The sequence below is a fragment of the Nesoenas mayeri genome (genome assembly GCF_963082525.1).
Source record: "Nesoenas mayeri genome assembly, chromosome: 7".
NCBI lineage: Eukaryota > Metazoa > Chordata > Aves > Columbiformes > Columbidae > Nesoenas > Nesoenas mayeri.
The window spans coordinates 34,814,037-34,838,419 of NC_137551.1; positions in this window are offsets into that span (position 1 = coordinate 34,814,037).

A 24,383-nucleotide genomic window follows, 5' to 3' on the forward strand; every position below is an offset into this window, starting at 1 on the left:
CTTCAGCACAAACAGATGAAGGTGGGTCTGTGCTTCTGCACTCCCTGATCTTCAGGAAGAGCAACAATGACAAATATATAAAAATTCTCACGTGGCAACTATTTTTTCCCTTATTATGTACAAATCCTCTTAGACCAGTAGACTCTAATAACTGGAATTTATCTTCTTGAGAAAAATAGTTTTTAATTACTTTCTTGCTAGGTTTTTGCATGTCACTGGGGTTTTGGCAAATTCAACATCTATGTGACAGCAGAGTGTGAAGGGTACATATCTCTGACTTAAAATCAAGATTAAAAGACAGCTATCACTGAGTCAACTGAGACAGAATTTGGGATTACATTGCTCACATCTTTAAAGGATATCTCTGGTTCTGACTCAAAAGGTTCTCGACTGCTGTATAAAAACTGTATCTTTTCTTTGCCTGATACTGATTTTAATTGCAGCTAATTAGTATTAGACTGTTTACATATCCCATCTCTCTAAGGATGAGAAATTGTTAATATCTGATAGATGATACATATTCCAGCTGTTGGAATGGTTCCGTGTTTGAAAGTTAATTAAAAAAAAACAAAAACGGACGTAACAAAATGCTTAGTTTAAAATGTTGTTAAAATGTCACAGCCATTAAATTAAAACTGAACTGATTTAAAATATAGTTTTGTCATGTTCCTTTCACCATCTGTAGGAAAGCCTTAAAACACAAATCTTAACCTTTTATTGTCAAATGACACTTATTAGTTTAACTTTTAATTGCCATGCTAACTTGTTAAAGAGTGCTAAGTAAAGTTTAAGCACCATATCATTCAAAATATCAAATTCTATAGCCATGAAAATGGAACTTACAATAGAAATGGTAGCTGACGCTCAGTTGAAATAGATATGTTGGAACAACAATTTTGCACCTGATTTTTAATTCTTCAAATGAGTCCTTTAGGCAGGAGTTGCCAGTGCCGTAATTTTGAAAGAGCTAAAGGTCAAATATCCTATTTACAAAAACACGTTCCTTGGTTATTGCATCCATATCTCAATTCAGCTTTAAGTGTAAGTAATAAACCTAAAAATATTTTAGGGCTGATTAAATTAAAGTGAATTTCATATTAAAACATGCTAAAACACACCTACAGAATAAATAACAAGCCCCTGAAGGAAATTCAAATATAGATTAAAGTGATTAATACCCTAAGCTGATGAATAATAATGTTTTATAAAAAGCATGCTCATGAATCGGGCACCTATGCCTGCAATCAGTCCACGTGGGTGGGCCTGGCAGCTGGAAACCACTCAACTGACGTCTCTCTGTGGGTGTAAAGGTCCATACACACCCACACAGGGATGTGACTGCAGAACACGGACCAACCTTTTAGCCCTCTTTAGTCATTCACATCCGAGTTGGAAAGTGCCAAAGAAGGTCAAATATCATTGACCTCAGTGTTTGTGAAGAGTTTCTGCCAAGTACAAGACAAATCTATAAACAGTAAACATAACTTTACTCATATTCTTAGTCATTTCATTAGCACAACCAACAAGTATCTATGACTTACAAGTATTTTCTTATTTTGAACACATTTTATTTACCAAGTACTTGGTTTCTCATTTCTTTTAATTACACATTTTAGTTAAAAATGGTAGGAAAGCTGAAAAGGTCAACACAAGGATCTTGGAGGATAAACTGTTGTTCTTAAAAGCAATTCCTACTGGAAGAAAATATGATGATTGAGAGGTCAGTGGTGCTAGGGTAAGCACAAGATAAGTCACAAGTGATTTGAAGTAATGTTTCCTTTGATCTGCCAGGCCTTTCCATACACAAGGAAATCCAGTGGGGTGCTAAAGGTTTTTCTAATCTTCCTAATGATATGCTGAGGATACTTAAGGTTGAGGTTAAAGAGGCATTTCAGTGCAGCTTGACTTGTGAACTTTTGATAGACGGAACCGACCTTCCTCTCAAAGATATTTGTAAAGCATCTGTCCACATTAGCAAATGTGTGGGCAACTGCATGTAGAAGCTTGGGCCAGAAAAGTCATGCCAAAAAGAGAACCTTTAGATGAGATCTGCTGTCAGCCATTGTGCCCTGGCCAGTGATATTGTAGGGTTCCCACAGGGTTTATGCAGGATATGTATTAAGAACAAAGATGATTTAAAAGCTTTGAGGAAAACAGGAAATCAAAGAGCTGAGGTGGTCAAAATCTTTGACAAGTAATACTGGACAGGATGGTGGGGACAGGACAAATGTGCTTGGGAAGATTCAAGCTCCTTGTTGCAACATCTTACTTTTAGGTCAAACTTTAACATTACCATGGCAGCCACTTGAAATCACAACCAAATCACAGCCAGGCATGAAAGCAATATCAACATTTGACTAAGGAGTCTGAAAGTAAACTTGGGAGGCATTGGTCATGAAAGTTCAAGAATCGTCCAGGAAAAAATAAAAAAGAGAGACATGTAATCCATTTTGGCATCACTGAGGTCCAAGGCAATTACTTTTTGCTAAGAAACTGCTGTTGAGTGCTTTGCTCCTGAACAAGACGTAAGGCCTGAACAGATGGAAGGGAGCATGTCCATATCCTTCAATCTATTTGAGATTCAGAAACTAAGACATCTACTGATCTTGTATTGTAAGGTAACTGGTTAGTTAGATGTGCTCAGACATACATACGAACACCGTGCTTAGTTTGGCAGTCTTGGCAACTTTCTTTCCAAAAAGGAGTCATCATTCGTGTTGATGCATAGGCAAGGCTCTTCATCTAGCAGCCCATGGGAAATATGTAGCTCCTGAGAAATAACTAAGGACTCGTAAAGTGTAATAGACTTTCCCAGGTTCAAGGTGATGCTGTTATCACATGAGTATGCATGAGACCTGGGTAAACAGTTGCCTGAGAGATGCAGTTGTGGAATGATTTCACACCAGGATGGTGTCAGAGATGGTCACGGTGCTGACAGAGAGAGCACATGACAGGCAGAACCAGGGCATCGGCTGCAATGGGAATGAGAAACTGCTGGTGGCCACTGAAACCAAAGAGGCAATGATCAAGGTGGTTGGTAGGAACTGCTCAGGCATCAGGACGGAGGGTTGGAGAACAGCATCATACAGCAAGAGGACTGGGGTCGGTTCTCCTGCACTTGGCTGAAGCCAGAGCAAACTCTCTTCTTCACACAGGCTGGCTGGGGCAGCTCACTCCCAACTTTTCTCTAAGTGAGCTTTCTTAATCAACCACCTAAAAAGCCCAGTATGAGGTTTGTGGTTCAAATACTTGCACAAGAAATAGAAAAGCCCCTTTCTTCACCTCCTTCTGTCGGCAACACCTGCAGCCTGCCTGCTAACCTATGCTGTGTGGGACAGCCAACCTCCCTCCAAGGAACTTTAATATCCTTAAACACAGGTTAAAGCATAATTCTCAAATACTCTCAGTTGCTCAAAGACTATTTAGTTGTTCCATGCAAAGCGAAATACCTTTAACATGAGAAATGCCCACTTCAGAAAACCATACGTTTTAGTGGTAAGGGTTAGAGCACATCTGTGGGAGGTGAGGATTGAGTCACCTCAACCAAAGGAGAAAAATATTACTAGGCTTTTACATTACAGGTAACGTACTTTAGTCAGTGCTTTATAGGCAATCACTTAAATACAAGCTCTGAAGCCCTGCTTTGGAATTTAGGTGTCCTGGGTTTGTTATTGTTATTATTTATTCGGGTTTGCCCTATTTGGGGACTTGAGTCATGACATTCCTGAGGAACGTTCCAGCGTTTTCACTTGAAATGACACTGTGACATCCTGCTTTCAACTGGCTGATTTTTATATCTGACTGCACACGAAAGGGAGTTTTTGTTCATTTTCTTTGCGTTTCCCATAAGAATGGTTATGTTTTGAGCAAATTCACCCTGGACTGACAGGCAGGACATCCTATGAAGCCTGCTCTGGCTTAAGGCTGAGATAGGTACCAGCCTTCTCAATTATGCTAGGGCTCAGTTTCTACATGTTCAGAAGCAGGGATGTAGGTGCTTTGAAAACTTCACAGGCAGAAACCCAAACACCCAGAAAAATTAGACAACTGCACATCTTATTAGGGTTTTGAGGTTCCAGACTTTGAATATCTAAAGCAGTAAATCCCTGCTGTGAATTTGGTAAATTCACCTCTGCCAGATTTGACAAATCCGGATTCAGAGTTTATTCCACCAACATTCTGAGTATGTGCTATTGAAAATATGCACTTGGGAGTTTTAGCAAAAAATAGAAAAAAATATATTCATCCTTCTTATTCACTGTTTAGGGAAACCCCTCCTAACAATCAAGCCTTTGTCTGCAGTCTGTAAAGTGGCATCTCTTAAAGCAGTTGCTTTACCAAGACCCTTTCACAGGTATAATGTGCTGGATAAAACAGAGGAGAAGTAGTTCAGTGAGAGTCTCAAAAGCATTAAAAATAGAGGTGAAAGGCCTGTTCTTGTTCAGGACACACACTTCTTGCCTCACGCTGAGCAAGTTACTAAGGGCTAGCTCCATGTAAACAGTCCCAGAGGCTAAATAGGGCAGCTAAGTCAAAAGGTGAGATCATGGAAACCACTAATCATTTATTGCCTCACCTCGGAGGCCTCTCAGCTACCCACGGCTGTCACTTTCTGGCTTTAAAGCTTCCCCTGGTTTTGAGCCCTTCTGCAAACCCAGCATTGCCTCAGCCCTGACCCTGCCAAGCAGCCTGGCACATTGTCTGCTCTGCCGCGTCCCCAGAGGTACACGCTCCCCACCTCATCCCATGAGGTCTCCAGGAGGGAAATGTGCCCAGATTATGTCTTGCACATGCTGATACATTAGTCTGCTTATAAAAAAGCATGGTGACTGTCACTTTATTTCAGAAAAAAAAAAAAAAAGAAAAAATTCAGATTGTTATTTAGAAAAATAGAGCATTAGAGCTCTTCTGCTCATGGTAGATGAGACTTAGACCATATATCCTGGTTCCAACTCATGACCAATGGCCATGCTGGAGATTGCTCTGGGTTGCAGCTCCTCCCCAGCCACCCTGCTGAAGCTGTATGAGTGTCAGACAGAGTTTATCTTTCTATATGTTTGAAGGGAATGGAAGGCAGAGACCTGAATATATGCAACATATATATGCAACATATATAGACACAATATAATCACAACATTATGCATAGATAGAAGTAGTGATTTGAATTTTTTTAATGCCTAACACTAAAGGTCTAACATCAAGGGGGCTTAGGTGCATAAATACTTTGGAGGACCATAATCCATCACAGTGAACCTGTACACATAGACGTAAGTTGGTTGGAAGGTCAGAAAATCCCTTTTAACTTCTGAGTCCCATCCGGCCAGTTTTTTTGAGGAGGGCCCCTAGAAACTATTTTCCAAGCTCTAGCACTTCACATCAATGCTAAACACAGCTGCAAGTTCTTTAATGATGCTCAGTATCTAGCAGCTCACTTTGTCCTGGGAGTGAAGTATCTATAGAAAATGGATCCTGAGCATTTCAGTTTGTCTATTTTTGTGCTCTGAACTGACAACAGGTTGAAAAATGAAACAAGACCTTCCACAGGTAAGTTTTACACTTGTAAAATATTAAAATTAAAGCTTCTTTATGCTTGAACTTCTCAGTCATTTTTCCCTGAGGCACTTTTTGTGGATCATGTAATTTCAAAATAAGAAATGCCACTCATGCGATGGTACCAGAAATATTTACCTAAGCCAAAAGTAATTCTCGGAAGTATATCTTTCTGCTGTGTATGTCAAAAACTAAGCCAGGAATAGAGTCACAATTGAGGGTCCACAGGCAGACGTATAACATTACCCTGCAAATTCTCTCCGTGGTAGATTGCTGTCTTCCCTATGACAGTGTTTGTGACCGATAGTTAATGTCATCATTTTTGCCGGCTCCCACTTTCTCTAATGAGCTTGTGGATGTCCACATTGTCCATACGCCTTTTTCTCAGAGACAACAGTTCACTGCCACCCAGAAATGTTTGGAAATGTTTATTTGCATGGATGTATATGAACACAGAGATAAGTGTGTGGGTGCGTGTTTATGTATTTAACTATGCAGGAGTAAACTTTCTGGATGGAAGCTGATAAAGGTCAGATGAAAGTAAGCACTGAAATGATTGCTAGAATAATAAAAAGTCTTTTTTCTGTTCTCACAAAAACAATGCCTCACTGATGTTGTTAAATGTCCACATTAAAACACGGGGTTGGATATATAGAAAATTATACTAGGTACTCTAACTAATAGATTAAGAGGAAAGTTAGTTGGGTCAAATCTTGATGCTATTTGCATGAAGAAAAACATTGAGCTGAATTTAAAGAGGCACAGGTTTCATGCAGAAAGAAAACATTTTAAAAAGAAGCAGAGCTGGAACAATACACAGATTGAACACAACATGTAAGGCACAACAACCATGGCCCATGCATGCAGAAAATTGAACAAAGCAGAATAGTTCAGAGAGTTTTATACTTATGAGGATAAGTGGTTATGTGGTCAGACAGGAGGACGAAGTGCCAGGAGGCTGCCAGTATCCAACACCAGATGAGGATCTGAATCACCCTGGGCCAGTCACATGAGCTCTTTGTGTTTCATGGAAACCAAAACGAGCCAGGCAGAACCTCACTGGAAACCAACACTGTGTCTAGGAAATGTTTTCCAAGTCGTGTCACGAACATAAAGATTCCTCTGGAAAGTACCTAACGGCGCATTTAGTATGAAGACACACTTTCAAAAACCTCCAAAGAAAGAGTTTTCACAAAAGTAGTCTGAGGATGCTGTGAGCAGTTTGAGGGCTGCTCCCACAAAACTTTATATCCCTAGTAACCTTAAGCTTCCAAATTCCCATGAGACTGACTTCTTAGAGATGCTGGAAATAAAGTGGCTATTTTCTGAACCTCTCTATTTCGCTGAGCCCCAGACTGTAGTGGAGGCCAGAAGAGGAAAGAAAATCCTGTGGGTGAACATTTAGTTCTGTGGCAGTCAATGCCCTATCAAGTTCGGTGGGGCAAGATTTCTTCCTGTACTTCTACATATATAATGTATCTTGCATGGATGAAATTAGAAACGACTTCACTGGGTTCTGGTAATAATAATAGCAATCTGATGTAAGTTTGAGAAGAATCAAACTTGAATGATTCATAGCTTCAAGCAATATTGATCTTCCCTGTTAGTAGCTGGCCTCTGATCATATACTGTTGCTTAATTCGTTTTGTATTTATGGTAGTTACATTGACTGTTTTTAAGTGCTATGTGTTTTCCTGCTCATAAGTAGTATAGACTTACAGTTTATTTACACGGGGAAGTTTTGGGGAGTGTGTAAATCTAAGCTGTGTAATGCACAACAACAATTGTGCAACTGTTGTGTTGAGTACACAATTTCTGGTTAAGCTTCTTTCCTCTGAAATCCTCTGCCTAGGCATTTAGGGATTTTTCTTTCTGTAAAGTATAAAATATCTGCCAAATCTGCTTGAATTCTGGGTCTTTGGGTTCACATTAAAAAAAAAAAAAAACAACCACAAAATACTCCCATCTCTCTAGTCCTTCCATCTGTTTTTTTGCAAGTCTGTGCTGTTTTGTAGCCCTGGGTCAGTGGGGTGGAGGAAACAGTTGGGTTTTGTGAGCCAAACAGCTGTTGCAAAAAGTCAGTGCTGCAGAGCCGGGCTGGTAAGCAGCAGTGGGTGCCAAAGATAACCCTTCTCCTAAGAAAGCCACCGCTGGAACACAGATGGGGACACCTCTTCCTGAGGCCAAAGGATGCATTTCCCAAGGACAAACAGGAGCTGGCATTATGTGTAGGCTCAGTGCAGTAAATATGACAAACAACGGGGCTGTAGCTAGAAAGGAAAATGGCACTTCCCAAAGGAGTAGATAGAAAAAAAGAAGTAAATGTGAAAAAAGCCCTTGAAATGATGAAAGACATTAATGGAAAGTGATGGAAAAGGGGAGGTCATATGCACATGGCAGTTGACAGGTGAAAGCTGATTTCCTTTTGGGTTTCTGTTTAGTAACAGATGTGGAAGGAAGTTCCAGCAGAATTAAAAAAAAAAAATCACAGAAACCACACCAGGAGTGTTGAGAGCTGTGGGCAAGACGGTGTCTGTCACAGGAACAAAGGCAATATTTGTATGCTTTGAAAGGGCAACCGTTGACATACATGACAAGAAATGTAAAACGGTCCTTTGATTTGAGCCATAGACAGCGTGACAGGTTTCAAAGCCTACAAGACTGCATCAGACCTTTTTTAAAATATATATAAGGGGTCTCCTAAGTGAAAATGAATCTTGTTTATGGCATCTTAGCCAAGGAGTGCTCCAAGCAGAGGGAGCTGAGGGTCCTTCCACCCCAGCCAGCAGCTCCAGGGACAGGTCAGGGCACCTCCAGCCCCAGCTGAATTAACTGGCTACGTGTCACTATTGCACGCTGGCTTACAGCAGCAAGGACAATATTGAATATCACCAGTGCAAAACTGAGCACAAACCAACTAAAACACAACCAGCTTTTAAACAGGGGGAGTTGAAGGGAGATTAGGAGGAGCTTGGTCAACCTCCAGGCCCCTTTCCTCACCCAAAGCCCCTTTTCCCGATGGCCAAGATAGGTACAAAATTGAACTAGGAGTGCTGTTGGCTGAAAACCAACTACATGGCGTAATCCTTGGGCTGCACCATGATCAGTGTCATATGCTGCAGTGCTACTTTAAACATCAGTAGTAGAAACAGTAGAAGCATTAGCAGTGACCAACATCAGAGGCAACAGCAAGATGGTTTTAATTGCCTAGAGCGACATACGATTATATTTAAACATTGTAAGGGACTCTGGCCGGGTGTTTCTCACCACCGCTACACGTCTGTAAGTCTCCAGCTTCAGCGCTACAACCATCTAGTTTATATTTCTGCTTGTCAGACTTAAGAGTATGTGCCCTGCATTGTATGCCAGAGAGGGACAGGCAAAACTACAGAGACAGAAGTTTCCCAAACACATTTGGCATAAGGTCAAATAAGTGTAGAGAAGCTTGATACAGTTAATAATTAATAGCAGATTTTTAAAGTAGGAAAACTCATCCTGTTTGTTATAATTCATTGTTGCAAAATGTGATTATGTTCTGCTGAATTTATGAGGGAAGTCCTCAAAGCTCTGCTTATTTTTCAGTGACAGATGGCTCCGTTTTGTTATGCTCAGCAATAATTTGTGATATAATGAAGAATTTTGTATGATTTATACAAAAGAGTTTACATCTTCGTTGTAAATAAACACTGGTCATTTCATGCTATTAAGTCTTGAAAGCTGAACCAAGAAATATGTGGTTTAAGATGCAGTTTAAAAGCTAGTGAAGATCAAAAATGATAAATAGCATGACAGTCTTTTTGGAAAGGATGTAAGTCGTCATGCTTCCAGGACATAAGATAACCTCTAATTAATGGGAGCTAGTAAGAATTTTTTCCTGTCAGCAAGTTATTCTATAATTGCGTTCTGTAAGGCTTCCTGTACTTTTCTCTGAAGCAGCTGGTATGCTTCTGCAGGATCAGTACGATAAAATCAATAAAGCCCCAATCCAGTCCTAAAATTCTGTGAATGTCTTTTTTATGGGAACTTTTCACCCACCCAAGACCGAGCCCTCTTGCTTTGTAAGGTAAAAACTGCTAAATCCTAAGACAGAAGGAATTATTTGATTTCATTAGTGATGTCTTCACTTGTGATAGGAAAAACAAACCCCAAATCCTTCAACTCATGTGTTGGCATGTAGGAAGGAAGGTAAAAATCACTTTTTCAGTGACTTTGTCTAGAAAAGCAGTTACTTGTCTTGTTAATATGGACACGCAATATACATGTATAGTATCCTTCTAATAGGGTGAAATTAATACCTAGAGGTCTTGTGGGTGTGTCTGGGTAAAAGAAATCTAACCCAAACAGTCATCTGAGCTTTGGGGCTGTGTTTAGCAAGCCTTTGCCTTTGTCCTTGCCCTCAACTCTGTTGCTTATAATTTTCCCCCAGTACTTCCACTTGTCTTCATCAAAACTACTTTTAGACTAAAATCTCATTTTTGCTATGTAAAAGGTAGGGCTCCATAATAACCGATTTATTGCAGCCACAGAGTTCAAAAACAAATTGAGAAAATTGCCCTCTGGAAGTGCCTTTGCCCTTTTATTCATCTTACAAAGAAACTAAGGGATTGGCATAGGCTTAGATTGGTCTAGCTTAACTTTAAGCTAATGACAAGTTGGTGCAATGAATCACATCTTAGGTATCTAACATGTCATTGGAAAGATGATTTTATTTCTACCTGATAATAGTACATATCTACTTCTTAAAGTACGAAAAGTAGGCATGGGAGAGGGAGCATACCTAAGGACTGATAAAACTGGGGATATATACATCTTGTTTGGGAAGATGGTCCCCATTTTGCTCAGGGTCTGAGCCAAATAAAGGAAGAATTCACTGGACATGAATGAGCTTTCATTGGCCCTCTAGGCAATCCAACACTTGGACATTTTACTGAGGTGTATTTGCAATTCCTTCCCTCCCCTCTGTCTTCCATCAATGTCAAAACATGAATTATATTGTCTCTTTTTTTTTGCTTGTTTTGACATGCACCAGGAAAAATGAACCTATTCATGCTTCAGAACCCTATGACTTGTAGAGTTTGCAATGATCATCATTTACTAGCTGTGAATAAAGTCTTCAAACCCTATTCTAACCATTACAGCACTAATTATAGTTTCCTTAAGTAAAATGCTCCTGAACTGTAATTACCCATAAGATTATATGCTGGTAGTTACACAATAAACTGTATGACACAATTCTAGCAGGGGGTCTGAGCTCACCCTACTCTCCCAGTCAAACCAATCTGTTTAGACAAAACCACAGTAGTTAGGATTAACGCTGGAAAACCAGCTATGGATTCCCCCAGCCTAAATATCTGCAGAAAACTCATTTTGCATTCCGTATGCACTGCTCAGTTTGCAGTGTTGCTCTCAATTCTCAGCTGATGTAAACAGATGTTGATCTGCTGAATACTGATTTTCATCAGTTCAGGTTTTGGCTCACGCAATACGGAGTTCTCATCCCTTTGTGTTTAATGTGAGTGCACCGTTAACTACCACAGAAAAGAAAACAACTCTAAAGTAGCTTTTTTGCCCTTTTTTTTTTAAAAAAAAAAGAAAAAAGAAAAAAGAAAAAAAGAAAACACGGGAATTTTGGAGGATAGTTCTAGTAAAAAAGACACTATTGCCTGTGCTCTTATAAATGTTCACTGTTCCATTTGCATGCATGAAATAGACACAGTTCAGGGCTGTATCACAGCTTGCCAGAAATAGATGTGTATCAGAGAGAAGATGATGTCTCAGCTTTGTGGTGTGCGCCCTGTATTAATTTCCCGTGTCTGGTAGTCAACAATGCCAACACTTAACGGGAGACAGCAATCCCTGGTGCAGCTGCAGTGACCCCTTGGAATTACCCCATGACAACTCTCATCTACTGAGCAGCAAGAGATAAATTAAACAGGACTTGAAATTTGGAACCAGTTCAGGCTTTAGATATGTGGAGGATTGGGGTTAGAGGAGACGTTTTCTTATCATCCTCTGTAAATCCACACTCCCTTCCTGTACATGATCAGGTAGTTTCTTCTAATGCAAAATACATGAGCAGCATAAAACAACTCATTCCTGCTTATGTGAATATGATTTTATGTGACAGAAGCAATTGCTCTTTGAATCGAATGTTGTTATTTGCCTCCAGAATCTGGTGGTTTGGATGCATGACATTGACTTCCCAGCTAACACAATTTACTCCCCAATTGCTTTAACAGACAACATTTCAAGCAATTAAGAGCAATTAATAATGTGTTTTCATAACACTAAATAATAAGTCTGTGAAGAGCTTTAAAAAATTGCAATGTAAGATTCTAAAATTCACTTTTCCTTGGATATTAGCTGCAAAAACTATCAGAAAATCCCATTAAATATTTTAAGCTTCCCTATCTACACATAAAAGCCAGTTACCAGAATTGCAAATGTCTTTAAATAGAGACTATTTGTTTTCTTCCCCAAAACAGTATGGGGGGATTTTTATTTTTTCCTTTTAAATAATCCACTATTGCTCCACTGCTCAGATGAAAAACATATACATCTATTCTGTCCATATTCCTATTGAATTCCATATGCCTGATGATGCTGCGGTAGCACCGGAGGATTCTGCCTTCGCTAAGCTAAGCTTAGCCTTCGCTAAGAGCACAGCCCCTTGTTTCTTTGAGTAGAATTCAGAAATAAAATTGCATGTGCGGAGGGGTTGCTTGGAATTAAAACACGCTTTGCATATGCACAGAACAGGGGTGGAAAAGGGCAGGGTTATGTGCAATTACGTGGGAATGAGGCACTGAAGCACTGAAGCTGTAAGCCAGGATCAGTAATTAGCATACGCTGTACAATTCTGCGGTAAGAGGTGCTTCAATTTAAAAGCAAATTAAAAAGTTTGAGGAGAGTGCCTTAAAATTAATAAAGCATTTCATGATTATAAGGTGGATTTTAATTTAGAAGGCAATTACTGGTATTCTCACATTTCTGAATACTAAGAACCTGAAGACATTATGATTTTCTATCTACATGTGCCTCTATTGTGGTTTTTAATAAGACCAAATTCTAGATTCCAAACATCAGTGTTTGCTCTTGTTTTACAGTCTGCTTGTGTCTTAGATAGTTCTTGTTACTTCCTAATTTTCATGGATTATAGAAGATTAATTTTATTATATGAGATTAATTTTAAAGAGCAGTGATGATCCCAGGTCTAGGCTCTCACAGACATTGCTGTGACCTTGTTTGCATCCATTTAAAGCAAATATTTGGGTTCTGTGGGATTCTGAAAATGATGTACATTTTCCTCTAGCTACACAAATGATGCAATGTTGAAACCAGTTTTACACAGGCACAACTCTTTCAGTTTTGATGAGCTTCTAGAGTTTCTTCACCAGAGGAAGGGAATAAATACACTGCAGCTTGAAGATATAGCTACAAAAAGAATTCAGAGAGCAAGTCTTCTCTCGTTATTGAAAGTGCAGTGTAAAAATGAATTAAAAATGTATTTTTACATACATACAACCACACATATGAAAGAAAAAATACAGAAAGAAAGAGATTTCTGTTGCCTAGTCGAACCTGTCTTTGCAACCATGACAGTTACTAATAAGCACAACTACAACAGCCATCATTTTGCTCTCACATTAGGACTGAACTAAGGGTACTATGGAGCTGTAAGCCTGAGCTTCTCTTCTTAGGCCTAAAGCTCAGTATCTGGAGCTGTGCAGAGTCACATCACTTGCAGTAGGAGCAAGAAAGGGGCTTCACAAGACCTGAAATCTCTGATCACAGGTTTAGATCTCGGGGAAGATTTACACATAAGGAGTGGGACAGGATCATCCTGAGCCCAGAACCAGATTTCCAAAAGGCATCAAGCAAGATGTCTTAATACTTTTGAAAATCTAGTCACTCGGGAGCATAAAATCTCTCAGAAATTAGCGAGGTGCATCCATCCACATCACTTTGTTTCATGTGAATCCCTCTTCTCCAGAGATTTTCACAAGCATTTAAAAGATTAAAATCCAAATAAGAAAAGATGAGAACAAAGTCAGCATTGAACGAGACTAAGAGAAAAGGAAATAGCTGATTTAATTAGGTTTTAAAGGATGATTCAGACTGACATAAATCTCAATGAAAGGACAAAAATAATTACAGGTAACTAATGCCAAGCAATCTAAAGCTAAGGAATTAAGTTAGCCTTGGGCACAGTACATAACACACCCCGTTCTTCCTTCTGTAGATAACGTGGTGCATCCACTAATTTAGATCATGAAGTTTCTTTTCCATATGTAATTATTTTTAATGCTGACATTTCTTTTGCCATTAGGGAAACAGTGTTGATAGCATAACCAAGCAAATCTCTGTAAAACACAGAAGTATTTCTATTTTGTTATTCCTGGAGCTAAAATGCCATGAGTTAAAAACAAATGGCATTAATCATTCTGCCACTGGATAGATTTCTATAAAATTAGCAAGATGTAAACAAGTCTAGATTTCATATTTTTTATTTCTCTGTCTGTGAATCAGTAGCATTCCTCATGCATGGATTTATTTATGATGGTGTCAAAAGCGTAGCTCTTAATTGGCCATTTCTTGTATCAGAGTTATGGCCAATGTTAAGCTCTGATTTCAAAGAGGTAATTTTTTATGATGGTCTTTTTCATACCCATACCTTCCAGACTGCATTTCTTTCTTTCAGTTATTCAACTGAACATGCTAATACAAGTGTCAGAAGGGTAAATAAATTGTTTTGCCATTGACTGGATTGAGAGTATGGATTTTGTTAAATAATGCATGTTGGTAGTCCAGAAAGAAAAGCACTGTTTCTAGGATCAGATCCTACTCCAGACATTTCCATTTCTTTGGCTTATGAGAGATAAAAGCTAATGTCCATTGGGGGTTTCTTATGCCTGATTTTACAGGAAAAAAAAGATGGAAGTATGAATTAGGTATTACATTTCCATATCAGATAACCTACATTTATGCAGGTGGGAAGCAACGAATTATCAGAATTTTAAACGACAACTGGAAAATGGTCATACTCCAATGCAAACATGTAAAATCTGGGACATGTTCATTATGTAAATAAATACTACAGGAGATATTTCATGACTAGGGCTGATTCTTATAATAGTCTTTGTCCCTTTCTATGGTGTTTTTCTTCTTCTCCTTCTATTAAAGCAGAATCCTTAATGGAACACCTCTTAATTCAGCTACCTATATGCAGAAATGTATCCTTAGTTACTGTTTCATGAAGTTATGTATTTCTATTGAAGTAAAATCTGATCTAGAGGAATGATACAAGGAAATAATCTTTTCTATCTTGTCATGAAAAATACAAACCCAAAAATAAGCATGCCAGCCCTTGAAGATACTCAACCACAGTGGAGCAAAATGACCCACGTTAATAATGAAATCTAGATTCCATTTGATTTCGAATTAACCCTAAAGGGAAGTTTGACTGGGAAAGTGACAAATAAGTGACTCTGAAGTTTTTGAGAAGTGCTGGTTAGGAAATATTTTCTTCTATACTTCTCAAAATGAATGGACAAGTTTCAGCTCCCTGCAGTGGTGGGGTTTGGTGTCACAAGAATATCCCCCTGTCCAAATGACAAGTGGGACAGACAGTGAATTGCCTAAAACCAAGAAAGAGGGATATAATTCTTCCACTTAAAAACATGCATAGGGCTCAGGTTTACTTTGTCTGGAATGTCTTGTGGGAGCCATGCAGGTCCCAGCCTGCTTGGTGATTACAGATGTGCTCCACTGCTCGCCTTTATCACACCGCCCCTTCTCCAGCCCCTGGTGTGAAACACAACCACAGCTTCACTGAAGTACGAGGGATCTCTCAATATGACCATGCACTGGGTGGTAACCGGTCTGGAGGAGCCTGTGTCCTGCACAATTGCCTCTGGCCATGGGATGCAGCTGGAGGTGTCACAGCCCCAGAGGGTGCTGGACACTGAACAGGCTCCCCAGGGAGGTGTCACAGCCCCAAGCCTGACAGTGTTCAAGAAGAGACTGGACAACATCCTTAGACACATGGTGTGAATTTTGGCCTTGTCCTATACAGGGACTGAAGTTGTACTTGATCCTTGTGGGTCCCTTCCAACTCAGGACATTCTGTGAATCTATTATTGCTTTACCTCTGAACTGTGATACCATCAGGGTTGCTGAGCAGGAAACAAACCAGATCTGCAATTCTCTGGGCTGCCAACCAAGAGTGGGTGATTTTGATATTCACTCCACAGGCTGAGCAGTAAATAAAAGGCAAAAGATCCCTGTGCTTGCACAGCTCCAGGGAAGTCGTTTCTATTCTGGGCTAGAGGAGGCTTTTGAAAAGCTCCAAAGGGAGTCAGAAGCATTATTGCCATTGGCAATCAACAGATTTAGTCCTGGGAGGGCACCCTAAACCATGCTATTATTCATTGCACTGGGACACAGCAGGAAAATTCTGCTGCCTTTGGGCATTCATCAAATTCCCAGCTCTGCAATGCTGCCAATATTCACTGTGCTGCTTGGAGAGATGGTGGAGGTATGTTCCCAATTCCCAGCGAAGGAAAACAGTATGAGAATATCCTAATACGTCATTCTTTCAGACCAGAAGCTATATAATTAAGCAGGTCCATTAAGCTGGCCACTAAATATTAAGTAATGGACTCCATCTCTCTGAAGACCGGTACCTCACACAGTAAAATTAATGGCACTGTGAACCCAGCCATTGCCTGACAGGAGCAGCCAGTTCACAGAGGTGCACTGGGCCATTAGCAAAACCCTCGACCTGTGGAAGTTAATAGAGAAGCTTGTATTTTGACCACATAAAAGCCACCTACTTTTAAAATTTAGTCTTTACATCAGCAAATGGAAGTTACATAGAGATGTTTCTCTTGCTTTGCTACAAAGATGATTTTTTAAAGCCTGTCTGCATCAGAATTTAGGCAAAAGCTGAGCAAAATACAAAACCTCAAAACGTGCATATAAATCAATCATCCTAAATGTGATCCAAAAAATAATTTTGGGTGTAGTTTTCAGACTCCAGCATTGCATAAACTAAATGCCCTGCAGCACAATTGGACTGACTTGAAGTACAGAGTAAAAGAAATACACACTGGGATGTGTTTCTTGTTGCTGTACTTTTCCTTTTACCTTTAAAAAGTTGTATTATAGCTCATAATAGTTGATAAGTGAAAACTAGAAATGTCACTTAAAAGAGTGAAGTCATTTAATTTTGTGCTGTACGTTTCTAACATGCGTCTATGGAAATGTTCTTGTCTATCCCAGGTACTTTCACCATCTCAAATATTTAAGCAAGGATAGGGCATGCCTGAGAGATGCATGTGAGAGCTTTTTTTGTTAAAGAATTTAACCTCTGACTTTTACAAGCAGAGACTCGATGTCTAGATATGAGTTCTTTGCCTGCTTTTAAGCAAATTTTACTTTAAAGTCATTTGGAAATCTGTACCCAGGTCTTTATCCTACATGACACTTGGAGTTCTTTTTTATTGACTTAGGCGGCGTCTTGCCAAAGTGAAAATGTTTGAAGACAGGCTGCTGGCATGTGAAGAAATGTATAAAGAACAAAATTATTTTGAGTGGAAATAAAAGAAATGGAACAAAATAAACTTTTCCCCTTTTTATGGTCATGTTTACTTCACAGACAGTAGTAACAGAGCAAATCTAATCTCTGTCATGGGAAGGTGCTGGTATTTTTGTGCATCCAACACATTTATTAGCTATAGCATCCCGTGATTCAGCCACATACTCCTGGATGTGGACAACAGGAAAAGCTTTATCTCTGCATCCTTATTTCTCAGACCTCTTCTCTACCTTTAGTTCCTCACACTTGTTTCTTTTCCCTTCATGATCATCCACTTTTTTATTTTCCCCTCTTTGTTTTCTCCTTTGCCTCTTTTTCTGCATTTTTGTTGGCTATCTGAAGGTAGGAATTGAAAACTTGAAATATTATAGGATTATTTTTGTTCACCAGTACTTTTATAGGGCTACTTTAATTTATATATATGAAAAATACAATAAGTTCATACCCTTTTAATTCTGTCTAAGCAAGAAAACACAAAATGTTTCAGGAGATTTGTTTTACCAGCTGTCATTCTGTCCTCATATAGATTAATAAGATGAATTTCAGCAACCACGTTAGTGATTCCCCACTCTGATTTTTATACCGTATTGTTCTGAACTCTGGGGTTTGGCAGGAGCAAGAGCAATGCAGGGACTTCTCTACTGATCGTGCACCTGCTCTTTATTACCTGGAGCAATGAAACTTTATCTCTGTGGTCACCCTGACCTGGTCCCTAGTTTGTAATGTTTTACACCCTCTGTCAGTGGGAATAAGAGCACAGTAAATGAGCTGATGAGATGTTTTGCAAGAGATGTGCTTTTCTTAGATGGGAACAATCCCCACTGGCAGATGAAGGCTGCACTCTGCTCCACCTGCGAGACACAAGCTGCTGAAGTGAAAAAGAAACATTTCAGTGACTAAAAGCCTTTTCTTTTCCTCACTAGGATTTTGACGCCCATTGCAGAGGAACGTGACTATGGGAGCTTAACCCTTTGTTCTCAGATTCAACTGTTGACTCCTAAACAAAAACTTCCTTACATTTAAATCCTTATTGCACTTCTGACTACTGCCATGCACACACTGCTTCAGGAGACCGAGGACTTGAGAGGGAGGAAGGAAGGAGGCCAGCTGAGATGAAGGAGATCTGATGACTTCCCAGCAATGCCAACAATCTCAGCCTATGTTTGCTGAATTTTTCCTTGCATGACCTGAGGTTTGCAAATGCACCAAACCGCAGAGCCACAGTTCAGTTTGCAAAGGCCAGAGCCCAAGATTTAGTATTTACAGTCACAGAAGCAAATATTTTACACATTTCTACTATGCCTTGACTTGGCTTAGGGAAAACAAAATAAACCAAAACAAAACACCAGCTTTCAAGGCAAAATTCAGTCAAATCCATCAAGTCTCACCTGTGTTCAGATTGAAATCAAATTAAACTATTGGTTTCACATTGTTTTGAAGCAAAACCAAAAGAATCTTTCGTTCCCATCTCAAGAGGTATGAAATCACCTAAAGCTGTATGTCTCTATGGTTAAGATATTTTTGTCATATGGGTTGGTAGGAGTTTCCTCAAGTACCTCTGCACTAAATTATACAGTCTAGCCACATCCTGCCAGAACAAATTTTAAGAGGGTAAAATAAAGACAGTTTTTTTCACTGATCACCTCTCTCCCTCTCACCAACTGTTCAGAATGGCGTTTTCTTTGGCCCAACAATTCAGGAGCAGTCTCTGATCCCCCTCTCCTCATAAACACGCTTCTTGGGGAGAGCAGGAAATGCAGAAACAGTTGCTGTGAAGCTTGAAACAATCCTGATGACACCGATACATTTAAAACCATGTTATGTCCTTCCCAGACAGTCAAGGAAAGATGCTCATCAACCTGTCAAACAGCTCTGCTCAGCAAGGCAGGACTTGTTCAGCTGAGTAAACAGCGGGTACAGAAACCTGAACGTGGAACTAACAGAACCTATGGCCCAGTGATGGATCAGGAGTGGACACAGGAACATCTGATAGCAGAACAAAGTTATGACAGGACAAAGGGTGATGGTTTCAAACTGAAGGAGGGGAGACTCAGGATAGACATGAGGAAGAAATTTTTTACACTGAGAGTGGTAATATACTGGAAAAATTTGCCCAGAGAGGTGGTGGATGAACCATTCCTGGAGACATCCCAGGCCAAGCTGGACGGGGCTCTGAGCCACCTGAGCTGGTGAAGATGTCCCTGCTCATGGCAGAGGTTGGACTAGAACAGCTTGGAAGGTCCCTTCCAACCCAAACCATTCTATGAACAAAGCACTTTACACTGACCTAGTTACACTGCTTTGTGAATGGCTTCTCCTGAAATGAAGTACTTGTGTTCAACAGAAAGAAGTATAACTGCATTTCCTGAAAAAACGTTCAACATCTCTGCAGCACCTCTTGTGGACAATGCTGATGGACTGAGACCGGCTTGACCATGCCCTCAGGTCAGGGATGAAGGTCGTAGCATGCTATCTGAGATAAACACTGAGGAGAAATTCTGACCACATGCATCCAAAGATAGGATAAAAATGCAGTGAGAAAAGAAAAAATCCAATGGGGTGAAATCTAATGGGACTTCTGCCTAACAGAAATATTTTCAATGCTCTTGTGCTGGAGTTCATGCTTCAGCAATGGCGTGCTGTCTGTGCTATATTATGTGGTGAAGGTAAGTGTTCATCCAGGAGTAAATCCTTGACTAGCGAGGTCTAAAAATTAATACAAAAGTTTATTTCATAAAGAAATAATACTGCAAGGTCTAAACCTAAAGGATTTATAGACAATAGAAATCAGAACTTCTCTGTCAGTCATTTTGGATCAGTTTAACCAAAAATAACACCTCAAAAAGAGCTTTTCTGTTTTTCCTTTTCTTTCCAAAATGAAAACATTCAGTTTAAAATTAACTTGTTTTGACTGAGCAATACAAAGACAAAACATGAAAACAAAATAGTCTACATTTGGCACTCATGTTTCTAGCCAAAACTCCTGTAAATATTTCCTGAGCTTATGTGCTTATTCCTCCTGGATTTGGGAGGCAGACTCAAGGAGGTTCGCCTTCTTGAGCTCTGACTGAGCTCCTACAGCCGTGGTTGCTGGTGGAAAAACAAGCTGAACATACTGTACACAGGCCCCCAGCCAACAGTCCCTGGAAAATGAAAATAATATTTTCAGGGGGGAATACACGCAATCCATGTGCACAGAACTAATTAATTCTGCAAGCACCCTCTTTAGAGGTTAGATGGTAAAATGTGTGTAGAGAGAATGGAAGGAAATAGGGCTTGCTGTTAAGTACATAATTTACAATGTACCAAAGAATAACACCCACACTACCAGTCCTATTGAGAAGCTTCTGGAGTAAAAAAAACTCCTTTAGGGAGTTGTGAAGTTCATGGGGCATCTAACCTAGTTTTGACTGCTGGTACTGGCTCCTGGAGGTTCAGATTCAATCAGGACACTTTCAACACCATGTGGATCACACTCATCTTCCACATAGCAGGACAGGAGGACCTAGGAGATGGTCCTAAGAAGAGCTGCAATGAATAGGAGGGTGTTCACACCAAAATGACTGTGGAGTTATAGGGATATTGGCTCATTTGTTCTTCAGAACATGAATGCGCTGTCCTTGCTTCCTAAGCATTTACTGAGTTGAGATACTTTAATGGATTTTTAGAGTTGGTGCTGTGTCTCTACCTTGTTTATGCTGCTGAAGCCCCTGATCCGATGGATGACCATGGAGATATACAGGTTGCCTTTGCAAACTACTCTTGTTTTATGGGTAGCAACTAAATGGTGTCACATCCCTGGAGGCATGTATATTATCAACCTCGCATCCCAGACTTGGATCTTGCATGTAAGTATGCAGAGTCCTCCTGGCCCTGGTAAGCACCATGGAAAAAAGAACAATTTGCACTTTCCTCATTGATGCATTCTGATTTTTTTCTTTAACCAAAATAGTCCACTTCCTCCCTTCCTTCTTCCTCTCCTCTCCTTTCGCTCTCTCTCTCTCCACCATCCCTTACTCCCTCTCTGCCTCTTTTTGTTTTCTCCCTGTAGATCAGTTTTGATTCCCTGAGACTTTAAGGGGTGGAGACTGGTTAACGCCACCTTGCTGCAATAATGTCAGCGCAGTTATATCACTATGCAACTACAGAGAAGAGCTTCACCCTGCAAGGTACATAGTGCCATAAAATACGATTAACATTAATAGGATCAAGGAAGATCTGTGTCTTTTTAAGATTGGAATTCATGCCCTTACAACTGTAGCCTTAGGATTTTGATAGAAAAATGAAAGACTGAAAGTGTAATGACTTCTGTGACGATTCTTTTGTTTAAGTCAGTGACACCTAATAGCCCAAGGAAGAAAGAAAACTACATTGTAATGAGAAATCCTTTATCATATAAGACAGAGGAAGAGGAAATAAACCTTCTTTAAGTAAAAGAACCATGGAAATAGAAAACATAAAACAAAACAAACAAAACAAAACCAAACAACAACAACAAACCCCAAACAACAACAAAAACAAACAAACCAACCAACCAAACAACTCCCAAAGTATGTGATTTCCTGGAAGAAAAACAATTTGCTTATTTGTTTGCTGGGACATCATGATTTTTAAAAGAAGGGCTAATTGTATCATTTTACATTTTAACATGGATTAGTTCTCTGTGTTGTAATCCTGCACAGTTAATTCCTGTAACATGACAGAAATGGAAGGGTTCATTCTTACAGAGACCTAGTTATGTGTAGAGATTTTTTGTTAAAGGACTGATAAAAAGTAAACTGAATATGCAATGAATAAATGAAATTGAAGAAAGGTCTTTTGTTCTTTTGACTAATCTTTACATCAAATCTTTTTTTCCAAGAAGCGGATGTAGCATCAGTTACAGGCCTATCTGAATATTCTCACATTTTTGTAGAAGAGCCAAAGAATATACAGTTTATAGAAATCTCGCGAACTGCTTCAGGTGAGATGACAGATACAGCAACAACTTTCTACCCTGAGTTCCCCCTCTGACTGACAGCCTAACCAAGCAAAGCAACACGTGAAACAAAACAAAACAAAGCAACAGATGTATTCACAGCTGCTCTTTGTATTCAAGAAGAGACTGCGGCAAGAAATGCTGGCTAGTCAACACTAAAACTCCCACTGCATTAAGACACAGTTTCAGTCACTACATGAAGTGTAATCTAAGCTTTCGTACTGTAGTAACAAAAATATTTATTATCAGCTCAAAAAATCTAAAAAAAACACCAACCAACCAATCAACCAACCAAAACACCTTTCTGTAGAATGAGTAGAGTTTCATTCAAAATACCAAATCCACAATTCTTACAGCTTGCATTAGAGGTGTTGAGCTCCAGATTTCATCTAGGTCCACTTTAGCTGCCGGCCAAGTGAGCTCTCACTTTTGCTTTTCTCCTTGTGGAGATATTGCAGTGACTTTCCTTTATCAAACCAGTCATTTTTCATGCTATATGGAAATTTTCTAGCTTGGAGATTTCTAGCCTCATGCCCGGTTTTGTGATGATAAGGCAGTGGTTTGAAAAATTATTGGGTAGATTGATGGATGAAGAGATGTGCAGGCATGGGATTGTAAAAACTGTTTTAGGGAGCTGGGATAGATTTCCTTAAACAAACTTTCATCCAGAGGCTGGAATCCAAGGCCTCTCTCTCCCTGCTGAGTGGTTCTTTGCCTGTAGCAAATATTTTTTTTTCCAGGCATGAATTTGGAATCCACAAACATCACAGTTTATGTTGTATTCATGGCTGGGTTACTCAGTTCAGGACACTTCAATGCATAAAAAGAAATACTGCCTCCTAATTTTAGCCTCAGCATAAAATTCTAGTGTAGGTTGCAGGTTTGCACCCCACCTGGAAAGTACCAAGACTTCTTGCAAGAAGCCAAGACATGGAGCTACAAAACAGCTCTACAATGAATGGTGAATTAGATGAGAGCTTTATAAGGTTTTCTTATTTCTGTACAAACTTGCTTTTTTTGGCCCAGCTGCTGCAGAGCAGTGAAATGTGGTTAGACAAGAGCACATGAGCAGTTAAGTTGCTTACCTGGCTCCAATGAGGAATGAGCTTTAGCAACTGCAACCTTTAAATCTAAAAATATGAACGTTTTCTTACAAGAAAAACATGTCTTAGTGTCTAAGTGATATGGTGTAAAGGATTTGTGATAATAATTTGTTTTATAGAAAGAATGGCATTGCCAGTAACTATAAGGGACTTAGAAACATTGAATTTTAGCTTGTTCCCAAGTGTTGTTTAATGTATCTGGGAGGCATCATTTGTTGAATGAAGTCTCTTTCATACATTACAAAATTTTCCTCTAGGTAACCTTTACTCAGTTATAGTTGGGAGTTGGCCACTGGGCAAGGCTGGTTTGTTTAGCAGCAAGATATGGAATTTACTTGTTTTCTTAGCATAAATTCCTTCTACAGGAATGTCGGTCTCATGTAAGTAAACAGTAGATGACACTTCTAGAATGTTTCAGGTTTTTCTCTGATTTTTGATCAGTTTTGTGATGTAAAATTTGCTAGTTGTTTCTGAAAATTTGGCTATTTCATGGAGAGGCACTGCACAAAGTTACCATCACTATCATAAATATTCACTATCATAAATATGGTTTTGGTGCTTTCCAAAGAGGAACAAAAAGGTCACTTTTCACCTACAGTTTGCAAACTGCATTAGCTGAACATTTCAGTAGTGGGAGCAGCCTCCCACTGTGATGACCCAGTGACTGAAAACCCTACAAGTTCTTCAGTCCAGTTAAGATGCCAGCCTGCAGGACATACTGAATCCAAGCTTAACTGAACAGGCCCTTTGGAGGGATAAGCGTTATGCCTGTTTTACAGAATGGGTTAAACAAGACTCTCTAGGCAACAAGACCATCTCTCCTCTGAGAACAAGGGTATAAAAGACCTCTTGTCTCACTGTCATTTTATGTGCCTGCTGGCTTAATTTCTCTCTGGCTGGTAGAAAAGACCACCCACCATGTGGCACACGGCCACTATTTTTGTGGAAACTATGATAATATCGATGTATTGTGGTTCTGTCACTGGCTTCACAGCAGGAGTGGAGAACTGTCCTGTTCTCATAGAGCTTGATCCAAAGCCTACTGAAGATGACGGGAGTAGCTCGGTTGACCTCATCAGGTTTTGGAGCAAGTCTTTAAGAAAATTACAGGATGATGGTGAAGAACAAGCTTACAGAACCCTTGACTTGCAAC